This window comes from Lepus europaeus, chromosome 10, assembly GCF_033115175.1.
Source record: "Lepus europaeus isolate LE1 chromosome 10, mLepTim1.pri, whole genome shotgun sequence".
NCBI lineage: Eukaryota > Metazoa > Chordata > Mammalia > Lagomorpha > Leporidae > Lepus > Lepus europaeus.
Genome location: NC_084836.1, coordinates 81,281,049 through 81,296,884, shown reverse-complemented (window position 1 = coordinate 81,296,884; position 15,836 = coordinate 81,281,049). Strand labels below are relative to the sequence as shown.

At 49.2% G+C, this 15,836-nt stretch overlaps 1 protein-coding gene across 5 annotated transcripts in view; it reads left to right on the top strand.

Moving 5' to 3' along the window:
- Positions 1–15,836, top strand: part of RIN2 (Ras and Rab interactor 2) — a 238,679-nt gene that overhangs the window by 145,368 nt on the left and 77,475 nt on the right. The window lies entirely within an intron of this gene.

The window sequence follows — 15,836 nt, the reverse complement described above, 5'->3', positions numbered from 1 at the left end:
CCAAGCACTTGGGCCATCTTCCATTGCCTTTACCAGGCACATCAGCAGGGAGCTGGATCGGAAGTGGACCTTTGCTCGTATGGGATGCTGGCATCCCAGGCCGTGGCTTTACCCACCACACCACAGGCCTGCCCCAAGGTTTGAATAATGTTTCATTGTATGGAAGTGTCTCGCTTTGTTTGTCCACCTATACATCATTGGACACTTGGGTCGCTTCCTTCATTTGACTTCTATGAATGACACTGCTATTCAGTACACCTGGGGTGGAGAGTGTATTCTGTTTGTAAAGAACATTATTTAGGGGGCCGGTGCTGTGGTGCAGCAGGTTAACGCCCTGGCCTGAAGCGCCCGCATTCCATATGGGTGCTGGTTCGAGACCCAGCTGCTCCACTTCCAATCCAGCTCTCTGCTGTGGCCTGGGAAAGCAGTGGAGGATGGCCAAGTCCTTGGGCCCCTGCACCCACTTCAGAGACCCAGAAGAAGCTCCTGGCTCCTGGCTTCAGATCGGCACAACTCCAGCCGTTGTGGCCATTTGGGGAACGAACCAGTGGATGGAAGACCTCTCTCTATCTCTGCCTCTCCTCTCTGTGTAACTCTGACTTTCAAATAAATAATGCTTAAAAAACAAAACATTATTTAGTTATCTTGCCCTGGACAGCAGTGTTTACATTCTCTGAGTAAGGAGGCCCATGCACCCACAAGGTCACGTCCATGATTGTCGTGGTGGGTCCCTGATAGGACTGACGTTCAATTTGAGTTCTTGTCTTAAGAATCAGCCACCACTATTTCCTGTCTGGGAGAGGCAAATAGCTTTTGGAACAGTACCATGCACCCAAGGGTCCAAAGGGCTGTTTTTTTGAGTACCTTCCATATTGAATCCTTAATTGCTTTACTAATTTACATTCTCATCATCAGTGTGTAAGAGTTTCCCTTTCTCGGGCTGGTGGCCTGCAGCACCAGCATCCCTTAGGGGCACCAGTTCAAGTCCTGGCTGCTCCACTTCTGATCCAGCTCCCTGCAAATGGGCCTGGGAAAATAAACATTTTTTTTTAAAAAAAAGTTTCCATTTCTCCACATCCTTATCAGTATTTGTTTTTGCTGTAGTTGTTGATCTTTTTAAGAATAGCCATTCTAACTGGGGTAAGGTGATATCTTATTCTGATTTGGATTTGGAGTTCCTTGATGATTAGTTGAGCATTTTTTTCATATACTTGGTAGCCATTTGTATATCTTCCTTTGAGGAATATTTACCCAAGTATTCTGTCAATTATAAAATCAGGTCATTTTTTTTTTGCTGTTGAGTTGTCTGAATTACTTATGCATTCTGGTTGTTATCCCCTTGCCAGATGAATGATTTGCAAATATTTTCTCCCATCCTGTAGGATAGGTTGTCTCTTCACTGTATTGACTGTTCCCTTTGCTGTGCAGAAGCGTCTTAGTTTGATAGCTCATTGATCTACTTTTGCTTTTATGGCCTGTGATGTCGGGATCTTATCCAAAAACATTTTGCCCAGGCCAGTGTTTCTTCTATTAGTTCCATAGTTTGGAGTTTTCCAGTTAAGTCTTTTTTTAAAAAAAGATTTAGATTTATTTATTTACTTGAAAGTCAGAGTTACAGAGAAAGAAAATCAGAGACACAGAGAGACAGAGAGAGAAAAGAGAGAGTCTTCCATCCCCTGGTTCATTCCCCAAATGGTTGCAACAGCCAGAGCTGAGATGATCTGAAGCCAGGAGCCAGGAGCCTCTGCCATGTCTCCCACTTGGGTGCAGGGACCCAAGAACTTGGGCCATCTTCCACTGCTTTCCAGGCCACAGCAGAGAGCTGGCTCGGAAGTGGAGCAGTTGGGACTTGAATTGGTGCCCATATGGGATGCCAGCACTAAAGGTGGTGGCTTTACCCACTACACCACAGCACCAGCCCCCGCCATTAAGTCTCTATTTTTGAATATGGTAAAAAGAGGGAGACTGGGGATTCTAGCCTTATACTTCTGCTGTGGATATCTAGTTTTCCCAGTACCATTCATTGAAGAGACTGAAAATCAGTTGGCTATAAGTGTGTGGATTTGTTGCTAGGATCTCTGTTGGTCTTTGTGTCTGTTTTTATGCCAGTATCACAATGTTTTGGCTACTATAGCTTTGCAGTATATACTGAGGTTAGGTAGTGTGATACCTCCAGCTTTGTTCTTTCCACTCAAGATTGCTTTGCTATTTGGATTATTTTGTTCCATATGAACTTTAGGATTTCTTTCTATTTCTATGCAAAATACCATTAATATTTTGATAAATATTGCATTGACTCTGTAATTCACTTTGTATAATGTGGACATTTTAGCAGTATTCTTCCAATCCACGAGCATGGAATGTATTTCTATTTATTTGTGTTGTCTTCAGTTCTCTCACCAATATGTTATAGTTTTCCATGTAAAGATCTTTCCCTACCCCATACATCCAGAAGAAATGAAATCCGTCAAAGAGATACTTGCAGTCTCACATGCATTGCAGCACCACTCACGATAGCCAAGAAAGGGAACCACCCCACGATGAGTGTGGCCCACACTCAGCTCTCCTTATCCACACGTCCCACAGCTATGGATCCAGTTGCCACGGATTGAAAATACCCAGGGAAAAAGAATGGCACCCCAAGCAAACACGTCCAGACTTTTTTCTTGTCATTGCTCCCTTAACAAGACAGAATGCCAGCTCTGAGTTTGTCCATAGCGTTTCCATTGTATGAGGTGTGATGAGTTCTCTAGACATGACTTAGAGTAGGGGTGTGTGTGTGTGTGTGTGTGTGTGTGTGTGGCCTACACAGCACTACTCCATTTTATATAAGGGCTCAGGGTCCACGGGGGGATGGGGTCCTGGAACCCACACACATGGACACAAGGGGTGGCCACAGTGTACATGGGCAGTGATCTGATGAAGCCCAGTTAGGGGAGTAAGAAGGTGAGACTGCAAGGGAGGGTGGTTGATACAAGGCTCAATCCCACTGGAGACCACGTGGGAGCCTGCGAGTGGCCTCACCTGAAGGCAAGGAGGCTGGGGCAGTTACACACCAAGTCCCTCTCCTGCCCGGCTGATCAGGGGAGTGCACTGGCCAGCATTTCCCCGGCCTGTCCTGTGCTGTCTCCCAGCCAGTCTCCGTGCTGGACTGGAGACTTGCAGGTGCCTGTAGTAGAAAAGCTGCCCCCAGCCCGTAGGCACAGGGCCATCTGAGGGTTGTGGCAGGGTGCTCACAGCAGGTGTTGTGTGTGTGTGGCATGGCTGCAGCACCCAGCCGTGGGGGCCGCAGGTTTCTGTGCCAAATAGGAACAACAGAGCTTTGAGCTCTCAGTGATTCAGCCCCGTGTACTCACTGAGACTGAAAGCGACCAAGCCTCACATTTGCTTACAATCCAGATTCCCTTTTCATAACCCCTCTGCATTCTTCCCTTAAGCCCAACACGTGTGCTCAGAACTCACGCAGAAATCTCAGAGGGTTCTGTTGCAGGATTTTCCTTTCTATGTTGCAAGTTAGAGTCATGCTGTTTCCTTCCCCTTTCCCTCTGGGCTTTTCCTGCATTCATTTCTGTGTGTGTGTGTATGTGTATGTGTGTGTGTGTGTTTTAAATGAAAATTGAAATTCTAAATAACAGGGCCATCACTTTCCGTTAGCATATCTTAAGGCATCCCTGAGAACACTGCTCCCCAGAAATGAGAATTGACAGACGGTCCCTTAGGTCTTAGGACTCCTGCATTGCACATTCAGGTCCCTCCCTGGAGGCCCACACTGCTCACCAGCAGCCACCAGGGTCCCAGGAGTCCATGGTGACCTTGCTCAATCAGATGCTTAACCTGGAGTCACTGGCTGTTTGTGCTGTTATGAGAGCAGTAACTTTTTAATGGACACCAGGCCCGTTTGCTCCCTGCATGCTAGTGTTGACTGAAAGACGTTTGGGGGGTAGCTGAACTCGCACGCAGACCTCAGCTCTCTCTGTGCCTTTCAAAGTCACAGGTGTCTGCAGCATTGCATCAGAGCAGTGCGGCACGAGGGAAATTACAGCTCAGCGCTTGGGCAGTTTTTTAAAAATTAGAAAAATAGTAAAGGAGCATGCATTTGGCCTAGTGGCTAAGATGCCCCTAACCCCACCTCGGATTACCTGGGTTCAAATCCTAGCTCTGTCTCCTGCTTCATGCTAACGCAGACCCTAGGAGGCAGTGGCGGTGGCTCAGGTGATGGGGTTCCAGCCCCCCAGATCGGGATGACTGCATTGAGCTCCCAGCTCCCAGTTTTGACCTGGCCCAGTCAAGGCTATTGTAGGCTTTTGGAGAGTGAAACAACAGATGGGAGCTCTGTCCCTGTGTCTGTCTGTCTGTTTCTCTCTCTCTCTCTCTCTCTCTCTGCTTCTCAAATAAAGCAAAAAAGAAAACAATGAAAACTACCTGACACATGACTGATATTATGGAACAGAGTGACTCTGAAGGGGCCGGCGCTGTGGCACAGCAGGTTAAGCTGCAGCCTACGGTGCCATCATTCCCATATGGGCACTGGTTCAAGTCCCAGCTGCTCCACTTCTAATCCAGATCTCTGCTATTAACCTGCGAAAACAGTAGAGGATGGCCCAAGTCCTGAGGCTGCTGCACCCACGTGGGAGACATGCAAGAGGCTCCTGGCTCCTGGCTTTTGCCTGGCATAGCTCTGGCCATTGTGGCCATCTGGGGAGTGAACCAGCAGATGGAAGACCTCTCTGTCTCTCTGTCTCTGTCTCTGTCTCTGTCTTTTTCTGTGTGTGTGTGTGTGTGTGTAGCTCTACCTTTCAAATAAAGAAATCTTAAGGAAAAAAAAAAAGAGAAAGAGAGTGACTTTGATTCCATGTTGAAGCCAACTTGTGTATCATCTAGCAGGTTTGCCTACAATTGGGTGGGGGGTAGACAGATGAGCAGAATGAGTGAGAAGACCTTGTCTTTGTGGCGTTAGGGGCCAGTGAGTGCCAGAATTCACCAGCTGAGCCATGGTGATTGACAGAACATCCTACAGCCTTGTGTGATCAAGACTGAACAATCCATTGCTAGCCCTTCCAAAGCAAAAAAATAAAAATAAAAAAAAAATAAAAAAATAAAACCCCGGTTGTTAACTTGCTGAGCCCTGCTAACCCCAGGCTTTGTGTTAACTCCACCCATTGAATTATTCTTCCCTCTATATTTTCCCCAAAATGAAAATAGCTATTTCTCTATGAAAAAAAAAAAAACTGTGCACTTGTTGCAGTGAAATAAAAGTGTAGTGAAAGAAACTGTCCCCTCTCATTGCTCTACCTGCTAAAGAGCCCTGGGAGTATTTTGAGGTGGATGCAGCCACACGACTACTATTTCTGTCTGTAATTCTACTATAATACACGAATCAACATGTAAGTGTATCCTCATGTACGAATATGACCCAAGGAAGACCTCAGAACAGTGTTGTCTTTTTTCCACTTAATAACATATCATCGGTCTACTGACATACAGTATTCCGCTAAACAGTGTGCATCTCGACAGACAGACACCAGTCACCCTGTCAGTAACCGTGTCGTCCTCCAGTGCATTGCCCTGCCACACTTTATGTGTGCCCAGTACACAGTTGCCAGCCACTTGGTCCTTTTTTCAGGATTGGCTTTTATCTGTGCTGCCAAGAACAAACATTCTTTTACATCTATCTGATGAGTCCTTCAAGTCGATTCCCAGAATGAGAAGTGTTGACTCCAATAGTTTGCGTGCTATTCATAGTTTCGTACTTGAAATGTTGTCTATACCTCTAGATTGCCTTCCAGAAAGGGTGAGTCATTCCCTTGCCTCCCGTGCTTGCAGAATTCTGCACAATGGAGACAGCTGGGCAATAGGAAAGTGGCAAAAGGGAAGTGAATGTAGCTACAGATTCACGCCTCTGCATTCCAGAAAGGCAGCGCAGGACAGCTGGGAGGCATCGAGTCTGAGGCATTAGAACCCCACCGATGTATTTAATGCTCAAGGAGACTGAAGTCTGAAAAGGCTAAGCAACTGCCCATCCCTGGCCCAGGTCTCATTTTTGGCAAATCTCTTAGAATAAACAGCCCCAAACTTCAGGGATAATTTTATTATTTTGTTGTTGTTAATGTTATTTATTTTTTAAAGATTTATTTGTTTACTTGAAAATCAGAGTTCCAGAGAGGTAGAGGCACAGGGAGAGAAAGAAAGGTCTTCCATCCATTGGTTCACTCTTCAAAATGACTGCAACAGCTAGAGGTGGGTGATCCAGAGCCAGGAGCCAGGAGCTTCTTCCGGGTCTCCCGCATGGGTGCAGGGGCCCAAGCACTTAGGTCATCCTCCACATTACCAGGGAGCTGGATCTGAAGTGGAGCTGCCGGAACTTGAACTGGTACCCATGGGAATACCAGTGCTATAGACAGAGGCCTAAGGTACCACACCACAGCGCCAGCCCCTCAAATGCAATTGGAAAAGGAAAAAAGATCGACTCTGGGCTAGGTCTCTGGGGGTGACGGCGGCGCCTTCTCAAGCACGGGGGTGGTCCCAGCCCTTCACAGCCTCCACCCTGTCTGGTGAGGTGATGGCGGCTGAGAGCCCTTTAACAGGTGGGTGTGTGCAGTCTCTGCTTCCGTTACTGGTAGGACTGTGTGTGCAGCACAGGGCTCCTTCTCAGTGAGCACTCAGAACCAGAGAGCCGCTGCTTCCTGGGAGTATAAGCACGTTCGTGTTTTGGGGTGAGAACTGGAAACCCTGGAACAGTGTCTTTTTGGTGGACGGCCGCAGCTTCAGCTGCTTCTGCGTCCCGTGCAGCTGAGGTTATAATGGGCCGATCAGAGCTCCACTTCCTGTGTGTCCTTGTTTACCCTGATCTGGAAGGCCGACGAACAGGGAAGTCAGCAAGCGAGGACAGCGTTGGGAGCGGGAAGGGCCCTCAGCGCATTTACCACCAAGATGCGCCTGTGGCTGTCCGAGCTGATGGGGTGGGGTGGGTGGCTTCTGACTTTTTTCCTGCCTACCTCTGTTATTGGAGCCCCGTTGTTAACTCTGAAGCAGAAAAAGGAATAAGAAGATAGCCGAATGTTGCTTTTTTTTTTTTTTTTTTTTTTTTTTTTGGGTACATGGAGGGTTCCGGTTGTATTTAAGGCGCTGCTGTGAATCAGAGGGTAAGAGGCCCCATTGCAGAAATTCTGTTGAGCTCCTTTGCTCTCTGCGGGAATGGGAATAAAGAGCAAAGTGCCACCCAGCAGGGCCACCCCCAGCCTTGGGGCAAATCCTAAGCAGATGGCCCCGGCAGGAGATGCTTCAGGGCAGGTGCAGCTGTTGTAGGGTTCAGGACTTCTGGGCTTGGAGAACGTAGCTCTGGCCATGTGGTAGTTGTTGCTTACCTCCTAGTCCTGACCTCACACCACACAGAAAGTTAAATTCTGGGTGAGTGAAGGGCCTACAAGTGAATTCATCCTAGCAAATAGGCAAAACTATGCATGCATCCTAGCAGAAGATAGAGGAAGCTCAAAACTTCAAGATAAGGAGCAGTGAGCGAGAATCCTGTTGATACACTTGATCCTAGCATTATTAAAAGCTTAAAGACATTGTTTAAAGTCAGAAAAACAGTATGAGAGCATAGGGCTCCTATTCTATTGTTAAAAGGTAGAAAAACAGTATGAGAGACAATGGACTCATATCCACAACTTAGATAACTTAAGAAACCCCAAAATGGGTAACAGATAAATGCACCACTGATTCCCTGGAAGGAAAAATACAAATAAATGACGGAAACAAAAATCTCTTACACTCAGTGGACTGGCCAAAGTTTGTTTGTATAAAACACTCTATTTCTTTTCTTTTTCTTTTATGATTTATTTATTTACTTGAAAGTCAGAGTTACACACAGAGAGAAGGAGAGGCCAGGGGAGGGGGAAGAGGGAGAGAGAGGTCTTCCATCTGATGGTTTACTCCCCAGTTGGCCACAATGGCTGGAGCTGTGCTGATCCGAAGCCAGGAGCCAGGAACCAGGAGCCTCCTCTGGATCTCCCATGTGGGTGCAGGAGCCCAAGGACTTGGGCCATCTTCTGCTTTCCCAGGCCCCTGCATAGAGCTGGATTGGAAGTGGACTAGCCGGGACTCGAACCAGCGCCCATATAGGATGGCGGCACTGCAGGAGGCGGTTTTACCTGCTACGCCACAGCGCCGCTGGCCAAAGTTCTAAAACGTGGTCATATGCAACACTGGCAGATGGCATGAACATTGTCAAAGGCCACAGATGCATGGCTGCCTGGAGACAAAAGTGGCACAATTTCCTAAGCTGTTGGATGTGGAGACCCTGGCATCTTCTCCGGGGTTTCACCCTATGAACACCCAAGGGTGCTCCTTGCACCACTGCTAAGTGTCTAGCAAAATAGAGTGGGAGTTGGTGTTTGGCTAAGCTATTAAGGCACCACTTGGAAGACCCCCATCCCGTATCAGCATACCTTGGGTTCAAGTCCCCACTTTGCTCCTGATTCCAGCTTCCTGTTATGCACACCCTGGCAGGCAGCAGTTGATGGCCCAAGCACTTGTGTCCTTAGCATCCATATCGAGTTCTTGGCTCCTAGCTTCTGCCTGGCCCAGCCGTGTTTCCTGAACTTTTCAATGAAGGGACTATGTGGATTGTGATAGATCCCTACAGTGGGAAAACCATTCCCACTTCAATGAACTTCATGTATCAGCACGGATAAATGTCGTAATATTTTGCCGAGTGAAATTAGGAGGCTCTAGGGCAATACATCAATATGATCCCATTGGGTGGGAAAAGCATAGAATGGTACCGCTGACGAATGGTACAAAACTGACAATGAAGGTGCCTCTGAGTAGGTTAAAGAGACATGGGTAATGATCAAGGGAGATTACTTTTATTTTATTTTAAGATTTCTTTATTTATCTGAAAGTCAGAGTTATGGAGAGGCAGAGGCAGAGAGAGAGAGAGTAAGGTATTCCATCCGCTGGTTCACTTCCCAGATGGCTGCAATGGCTGGAGCTGTGCCAATCCGAAGTCAGGAGCCAGGAGCTTCTTCTAGGTCTCCCATGCAGGTGCAGGAGCCCAAGGACTTGGGCCATCTTCTATTTCTATCCCAGGCCATAGCAGAGAGCTGGATCAGAAGTGGAGCAGCCGGGAACTGAACCAGTGCCCACATGGGATGCCAGCACCACACACCAGGGCTTTAACCCACTGTGCCACAGCACCAGCCCTGGGAGATTACTTTTAACTACAGTGGTTTATTTGTATCAATGGGAGTGTATTTATATATAATGTTTGCAATCATAATTAAGTTTGAAGAACAGGTGGGAGCTTCAGAAAGTTCATGGCGTATAGAATGAAGAGAGACTTGGCTATGGTACAGGGGCAGGCACTGGGTGCAGCAGTTAAGATGCTGCTCAGGACGCCCACATGCTATTTCAGAGTCCCAGGGTTCAAGTGCCAGCTCCAGTCTCTGCTCCAACTTCCTGATAAAACACCTGCTAGGAGGCAGCAGGGGTGGCTCAAGTAATTGGGTTCCTGCCATGCACGTGGGAGACGTGGATTGAATTACTGGTTCCCAGCTTTGTCCCAGTCTCAGCCATTGTGAGTATGTGGGGAATGAACCAGGGGACAGAAGCTCTCTTTCTCTGTGCCTGGGTCATCTACCTGCTTTCAAAATGAAAAAAATCAGTTTACTTTGGTGCAAAAATAATTTCTAAATCCATGCATAATTTTTACTATACATACTTTCATGAACTTTATGAAGATCTCGAAAAGATTTCAAAAATGTTTGCACCAAAATAAACATCTTCTATGAGTTTTAAAAACTTGATTTATGTATATTTATTTGAAATGCAGAGAGACAGACAGATAGATATATTCCATTCGCTGGTTCATACCCTACATGCCTGCCACAGCCAGGGCTGGGCCAAGCCAAAGCAGGAAACTCACTCCAGGTCTTGTGATGAGTGACAGGCACCCAAGTTCTTGGGCCATCACCTGCTGCCTCCTAGGGTGTGCATGAGCAGGAAACTGGAATGGAGAATGGAGCCAGGATTCGAACCCGGGCACTCTGATTTGGGATGCAGGTGACCTGAGTCTTCAGCCCTGCACTAAACGCCTGCCCCCTTGTAACATCCCTGAGCAATGAGGCATATAAAGTGGTTTGCGTGTTTTAAGGCAAGGTTCTTCTGTGAGTTCCAGCATCACTCCCCACAGGCGAGCCAAGGAGAGAAACCTCCGTGGTTTTTTTTTGTTTCCATGGTGATCGTTCCTGGGAGAAACCCAATGTTTTCTAGACTACTTGAGAAAGAGTAGTACCTGCCAGACCACAAGGCTGCCCCAGGCCCCTGCGCAGCAGACACAGAGGGCACTGTTTGGGCTGCCTTCTTCATAGGTCCTGGAGGTAAACCTGATCCCAGGGAGCAGATTCTGGGCTGGCAAAAGCCCACCACACCCCCAAGGTCAAGGTAGTAGTGCACTTGGGGAATAGGAATCCCGCCGATGGGAGCCGAGCACTCGACCTTTCCCACACCCTGGGTTTCAAGTCTTCCTCGTATCAGCAACACTTCCCTTTGCAAACCTCTGATAACATTCCTGAGCGAGACTTGGAATCTGAAGAGCGCTCTATCAGGATTCGCTCCATGAGCTCTTTCTTGTTTTATTTTTACTTGACCTTCGAGAGAATTCTTCTCCTTTTATCTAACCCTAAAAAAAGAGAGAAAACAAGATTTGGGGTCCTCCCCTCTTCCAGCCTCCAATGCATGCAGGGGTGGCAGGCAGTGGCTTTCCTGCTTAGTAGGAGAAAAAAAAAGGTGGTTAGCGGGGGAGGGGGGGTGGGGGGGGTGGTGTCCAGGTTAGACCCCTCTGGGCAGACAGGAGAGGGAGACTGGTCCTTTGTATTCCTGGGTGTCCCCTGCTGATGGTGATTAAGTGGCCTCTTGCCAGGCTGTTTCAAGCATCCTGTAGCATTAGCCCTCTGATTAATACCGACTGCCATTTATAAAAAGACATACTTTAAGAAGGAAGAGAATCAGAAGGCACTTAGTTGTCTGTCTGTTGCTTTAATCGCGTCATCCTTTTTAATTCTCCAGCAACCCCTGAGCCTGATGCCATCAGCCTTGGCTTGGTGGGGGTTAAGGATGAGAAGAGCTGGAAGGGTTCCCCCAGGCTGCTCAAGGTGACCCAGCCAACAGGGGGTGCCAGGGCAGGACCTGAAGGCAGGTCTCTCCGTGCCCACAGCCAGTGTGCACCCCACTCCTGCATGCTGCCAAGTAAGGAGCTGCAAGACAGGCTACTTTGAAACGGTGCTGCTTGAACGGCGGCCCCTTGGTGGAGGTCCCCGCCTCCGGAGAAATTTCCCAGAGTGATTACAAAATGGTACAAATGAGTGTTGATTCCTGTGCCAGACCGGAGCAGGGCAGGCTGGGTCTTGCCCAGACCCAACCCTGGGTGTGACCTTGGAGGATTAGCAAAGAACCTGGGCCTTCCTGAATCACACTCCCACCTGGCCTTGGGGGCCGACTGGCCTGCAGACACACCCAGGGCCAACAGCTGGGGTGGGGGTGGGGGACTTCAGGAGCCTCAGTGGGCACAGGAGACCAGGGGCCTTGGATTGCAGAGTAGAGTGAGGGAAAGACCCCAGAGGCGCACCCCTGGCCTAGCTTCCTCCCTTCCTGAGCACTCCTGAACCCCTCCTTCTTCCCCTGAAGTCACCAGCTGTGCCAGCAGCTGTCCACCTTCAAAGATAAGAGGAGGCTTCCTGTGTATTCCCATGGTGGTAGGGTCACAGCCAAGGAAGACCTGGCCTTGGCAGCTGAAGTCTGCTCTGCTCTTGGTTTGTGTCTGTTGTCCCTGTGTGCGTCTTCTGGGAATGACACAGCCCTGTTGGGCTTTTGGTGCGAGGACCTCTGTCTCATCAGCTTCACGCCCCGGCATGCACCGAGTGACAAGACACACAGCTCTGTTGCCACCTGCCCAGGTGTCAGCACCCTTCCCCGGGGGCACCAACACAGGGCTGTGGACAGCAGCACTGCCCGGGGAAGGAGTTCAGAACATGCCTTCTCAGCGTAGGGACGGTTTCCAAGAAGTGCACAGAAAAATGCATTTCGTGAAGACACAACGCGTGCCTGGGCTTCAAAACCAGCTTTTGCACCAAGATGAACTTAGCTCTTAATCCCAGGTCCCTTGAACATGTTGAAGACCCCTCCCCTGCACAGGTCAGCACTGCCCATGCTTGGGCAGCCCCTGCCCCTCCTTTTAGGGATCTGGACAGGTACAGGGATGTGTTGGGGTCTTGGGCTATATTTGGAGAAATCTGTTTGTGGGACCAACTTCGATAAAGCAGTTACCCTGAAATCATCATTGCCTTTCCCAGGAGAAGTTAATACTAAAACCGGGCCCCTGGGGGTTTAGCCCCGAGGTTAAGATGTCTGCATCTTGGGATCAGGCTCAGGCTCTGCTCCCATTCCCAGCTTCCTGCTAATGCACACCCTGGGAGACAGTTGGGGATGGATCAAGTGGTTGGGTTCCAGATGGAGTTCATCGCTCCTGGCTTCAACCTGGCACAGCCCCAGCTATCGCAGGCATTTGGGGAGTGAACAGGTAGATGAGAGAACTACATCTGTCTCTCTGGGTCTCTCTGCCTCTCCAATAAATAATTTTTCAAAAGATTTATTTATTTATTTGAGAGGCAGTGTTGCAGAGAGGCAGAGAGGTCTTCCATCCACTCCCCAGTTGGCCACAATGGCCAGAGCTGTGCCAATCTGAAGCCAGGAACCAGGAGCTTCTTCCGGGTCTCCTATGCATGTGCAGGTGCCCAAGGACTTGGGCCATCTTCTACTGCTCTCCCAGGCTATAGCAGAGAGCTGGATAGGAAGTGGAGCAGCTGGGACTCAAACCAGCACCCATAGGGATGCTGGCACTGCAGGCTCACTGCAGGCGGCAGCTTTACCCACTACACCACAGCACCAGCCCCTCAAATAAATAATTTTTTAAGAAGAATCTAATAAAAAAAGGTCATCTCTGGTGGTGTTCAAAGAAGGAAGAACACAGTATAAGGAAGGAGATTGAGAGTCCACAGGAATTAAAAGCCAACAAATCAACAAATGTAGATTTATCTGGAACAATGTGGGAAATACCCAGAATCTGATCGGTGGGGCTTGAGCTTGACCTCAGGGCAGGAGGTGTTTTGTGTTGGTGACGGGGTTCTGGGAGGCAAACCACGCTGTGCAGCTCTGAGCTTGGGTTCCTTGTGCAGAACATTGCTCCATGTGGTCAGATGGGTCATTTCGGGCTGGATGGAGGGGAGGGATGGGGCTGAGAAAAATACTCTCACCCAGCAGGGAGGGACTCCTTGGTGATCCAGGCCAGGGCTGCTGCTCTATGCGTGTCCACCGCCACGCCTTGGGAGTCCCCATACCTACCTTCCGCAATCCAGATAAGAGCTACTGAGTGATAGCCACATACCACGGATTCTCGTGCTTGGCTAAGTACAGGCAAGGACACGAGAGTGGGAGGTGGAGATCCAGAGGTGCAGGTAGAAGTGTGGGTGGAGCAGCTCAGCTGGAAGGGGTTGGGGGCCCCTTCCGGGGATGCTCACCAGGGACTGTTAACATTTACACCAATATGGTGGCCATGAAGGTAGCTGACGGGCAGAGGGGTGGATGTGCCCAGTGGCTAGTTTTCCTGCTGGGGTGGGAGTCCTCTCTCTGAGGTCTGTCTGGAGCTGTGGTTGGACCTCTGTTGTCAGGGCTAGCTGCTTCCTGGTGGGTGTATGAATGTCCCATGGGACCTTGGTCGTGGTCCAGTGTAGAAGGGATTCCTGCCCCAGAGTGAGGGGCTTAGGCAGAGGCACCCAGACCCCCTACCTTGCTCCTGCCTTCTTTGTCCTGTTTTCATACACATCCGTCTTTTCTTTTTCCTCTTCCACCTGCTCCCTGGAAGGCTACAAAAGCCAGAGCTGGGCCAGGCTAAAGCCAGGAGCCGGGAGCTAGGAACTTCATCTGAGTCTCCTGGATGGGTGCAGGGGCCCAGGGACTTGGACCATCTTCTGTTGCTTTCCCAGGTGCATTAACAGGGAGAGGGATTGGAAGTGGAGCATCTGAGACTCGAACCAGTGCCCATGTGGGATGCTGGCATAGCAGGTCACAGTCTTACCTGCTATGTCACAATGTCTGCCCCCTTTACTTGCTTTTTAAAATATGCTTTTGAGCTCTGATAGTTAGCTCTGGTTCATTCGTTGTAACTGCTGTGTAGTATTCTGGGCCTCACTATATCTACCCCTTGTCCTGCTAATGGGCATTTAGGTGCTTACCATGTGGTGCTCTTCCAAAGAGTGGTGCAGAAACGTTCTGGCAAAGATCTCTTGCATGCATGTGCGAGAGCTTCTCCTGCGTGCATATCTAGGTTTGTGTCTTCAGCCCGGCTCCAGCAGCATGGGAGACGGGTATGGTATTCTGTTTTCCTTTTGGCGTTATCAGACTTCTAAATCTGTGTTTGCCTCTGGGATGTGTGCAGTGTTCTCCTGAGAGTTTTCTCTCCAAGGCCCTACTGCTTCTGGAAGCTCCATCGACAGCCCTCACCCCAGTCTCCCACACAGAGGGAACCTGTGACACACATGAGGGCCTGGCTGGCTTCTCCTCCCGTGGTCTCTAGACTTCAGGAGTGCACAGCATTCTCTATCCATGCTGCCTCTCTGGTACTGCCTCGCTGTCGGGGAGCTTGGGACTACCAACCCCCTGCACCTGGGCCTTCCAAATGTACAACATCTCCATCCTGCAGGTCAGAAGCTACTTCACAGCTTTGTCTGATGGCCAGTAAGCAACTGAGTTAAAAGGCAGCCTGACCCCTCTGCCTTCAGTCATGACACTGCCTTTTACCCACTGCTCCAGCTGAAAACCCAGGGATCCACTGATTCTTCCCTTCCCACCACCCCCATACTCAACCCAGCAAGTCATGTCCATTTCTGTGCCAAAGTGCTCCTGCGTTTTCCCACGATGGGCCAACCCGCTGCCGCCTCCTGCCTGGACCACCGTACTGGCCTCTTTCTCCCCTCCCCTTACAAGCATCATTTGCTTGAAGCCACAGAGAGCTTTTTAGATCATAAAATAGAAATAAAATGTCAATCTCCTACTTATAGCCCTGCAATAGTTCTACTTATAAAAAACTCAAATTCATGAATACTGTGGTCTCCAGATGGGTGGACAAGGTCTGGTCCCAGCCTGCTTCTATCTCCATACACCTGCCAGACTCCAGGGTCTTTGTATGGAAGACTCTCTCTTTAATCTTTGTGTGGCTTCCTTCTCATCCAGGGCCATGTCACTCGCTCCAAAGCTGTCTAGGCCAACCCATCCTGGCTGGAGTGGCCCCTACCACCCCTCCCCTGAATCTGTTTTCACTCTGGATTTTGTAAGGGCTCAGCGCCATGGTCCATCTGCCCAGGAGATGAGCTCCTAAGTCAGCCTTCCTCTCCACTTGCAGTGCCTGCTCTTCAGTGGTTGCCTGCAATAGATACAGTCAACACGGTACAGCACCCATGAGCACCATCTGATTTTCTCTCTCAGCGTCTGGATGGGATACAACCCACCTGGCACAAGGCCTAGCTTGTCTTCAGTACCTCAGGACCCTTGGACTCTCTCAAAACTTACTGAGAATGCAGAAGAACTGATGTTGGTGTGGGTTGGATCTATAGGTACTGGCCATATGATAAAGTGCAGAAATGTTTAATATGTATTTTATTTTCAAAAAAAAAAAGATTTATTGATTGATTTGAAAGAGTTAGAGGAAGAGACACACAGAGAGAGAGAGATTGAGAGACAGAGAGAGAGAGAGATTGATCTTGCATTTCCATCTGGTTCACTCC